Here is a 2,657-nt window from a genome sequence, read left to right as displayed (position 1 = left end):
TTTGATGCGAAGTTATTTCTGAGAGTTCGCTTTTTGACCAGGACTGGCTAATGAAGGCGAAGTTGATTCGGTGCTCGGCCCCCCTCCCTGAGGGTTTGAAAAATCCGACATTGGAAAAGATGCTCCAGACCGCACCTTGCCCGGAGCCCTTGAAGGAAAATGCGGGCGGTCGCGGGCCCCAAACGCTGGCCGCTCCAGCCGAGGGAGCGAGCGTCTTCATGAAGGAGGACGACCAGAAGAGGAAAAGGATTGCGTCTGGGGATTCGAAAGCCGAAGCTTCGAAACGGGAGAAGAAGTCTCCCACAGAGGGTCCTACCCCGGGGGGTGCGGTTGCCGCACAAAGTCCTCGGGGGGATCAATTCTCCCACGAGTCGTGAGTGACCCAAAATACCTTAATAGTACAGATATGTCGTCATTTCTTCTGAGAAGATAACCACTGCATGTATCTTTGCAGTTCCGGCCTTAGCCCCTCTCAAATGAGCTCGTCTTCGGGGGATCTTCTTCCAGAGATAATGGAGAGCGAAATGCCTCCTCCGGACTCCTCCGCTCCAGAAGCGGGCGACCCTGAAGTGTCATCGCGGAGGGCCTCTCCGAGTCCGGCGAGGCCAGAAGATAATCCCGTCGACCCCCGAAGTTCCTAGTGTCCGGCTCCCGAAGAGAGCAGACAAATGAGTCCGGCACCGTCTAGTGTGTGGTCGAATGTTCTGAGGGAGTTGGTGGGGCAAGCGGCCATCTCAGATGAACACCGTGTGCTGATGAATACAGTGATGGAGAGAATCTTGTCCACCGAAAGCGGATTGCATAAAGCTTTTATGAGTCTACTGACAGGTTTTGAGGTACGTAAAATAATGTATGATAGTCCTGCACAGCTAAGTGTGCCATGTGTAGATAGTAGCCCCTGAGACTCTGGTTGTCGTTGGGAACGACGACGATCAGAGGATCATAATCCCAGGTAGTAACCATACTGTTTGTATGAGCAGGGGATGGAAGCTCCGGTGGCTAGCCGGACTAGCGAGTTTGCCCATTTAAAACGGCAGTTGGATGCGGCAGACGCCGACATCGAGCTTGTTAACAAAAGGCTTGACGAGGCACAGGGTAGGTGTTATTACCTGGTAAACGCGCATAGTAAGAGCAGCATGAAGCCAGAATATTTAACATGTTATTACTGCAGATGGAGCTGCCACTGTTGAAACCTTGCGGGCGGAACTTGCCCGAGCTGAGGAACAAGCAAGATTGGTTAATGCGGCTGCTTTGAACGCGGACGAAGAGTTGCGAGCCGAGAAGGCCGCGCATGGCGAGAGCCGGGATAAGATGGCCAATATGGCCGTAGAATTAAAAGCCGCCGTCGACCGTTGCCGGGCTCTTGAAAAGGAAAACCAGGCGAAGGCATCGGACCTTGAGAAGGTTGCTGCAACGGGAAAAGACATCCGCTCTGCTATGAGGGCAAAGAAGGAGGAGTTGCGGGAAGCCGGGGATATTGTAGCCGGGAAATCCTTTATGCTTCAGAGGAAGTTTGGAGATCCGCGGTATGCCCCTCTGGATCGGTTGTGGAGTTCGGAGGATGCGTATATGGATTTGGCGGCGAGTGCTGCTGATGCAGCCAAGTACTTTAAGGGTCAGACGGACCGTGAAGTGGACCAGCTGTTTTGGACACAATTCCATTCTCCTGAGTGTCCACTTTCGTTGTCTGACCAACTAGCCGAATGGGCCGAACTAAATAGGTTGTCCGGACTCGCCATGAGGTCTGTTGTGGATCAGGTATGGTCGGAAAGGCTAAAACCGAACAACTATTTTGGCTTGGTGCAGCAGTTCCTTGACGTGGTGTCGCGCATTAATGTGATGAAGAGGTCGGCGTGTATAGAAGGTGCACGAATGGCCTTTTCCCGTGCTAAAGCATACTGGGCGGAGATGGATGCTACCACTGTTCCAGCGCAGGATTCGGCCATAGGTCGAAGGGCTGCTGAGCACTACTTTGAGGAAGTTCTTGAGGGTGCTCATTTGATAGAGACCCAGTGCTCAGAAAATATTATGTTTGAGTGACTTGTAATCTCATTGTAAGCGAAATTCCTTTATAAATTTTCATAAGGCTACTTTTATACTTTTGCCTGAAAGTAATGTGATGCCTCCTGGGCGGCCGTTTATGTATACATGTGTATAACCTGAAAGATTGCAGTCGTCGGCTTCAACCCCCACGCATATAATGCGGAGGTGTTCGTAGAAACACGCGTTCACACTTAACCCAACGTCTTGGTCCTATTAAGGAGGTGATAGCGGAGCGAGCGAGGCAACTGGACTATAATGCTTTAACACTTTCACTTAGCCATAGGAGTTTGATAGTGGGGCTACTAGGTAGCCCCTGGTGGCTCCGCACTCTCCCGATCCCAGGGTGCGTATATGCCTGGCCGGAAAGCGGCCCTTCGTTAAGGCGGAGGAATTCTAACATTCCCATGGGTCATCGAGTGGTTGACTAGTCTCGCGCTAGATCATGACAGTCAGTTTTTGGCTTTCTCTACTGAGGTGCTTGTCTGGATGAACCAGGGCACAATCGCAGTAGTTCTCCTGGTGCTACCTTAGCCGGTAAAGCGGAACGTAAGGCACCAAAACACAGGAGCCGGGCAAACCCAACATTTGACCAAAGACAATGATTCGGAGCTGAT

Source organism: Triticum dicoccoides, chromosome 3A, assembly GCF_002162155.2.
Source record: "Triticum dicoccoides isolate Atlit2015 ecotype Zavitan chromosome 3A, WEW_v2.0, whole genome shotgun sequence".
Taxonomy (NCBI): Eukaryota; Viridiplantae; Streptophyta; class Magnoliopsida; order Poales; family Poaceae; genus Triticum; species Triticum dicoccoides.
This window is presented reverse-complemented; position numbering follows the sequence as displayed.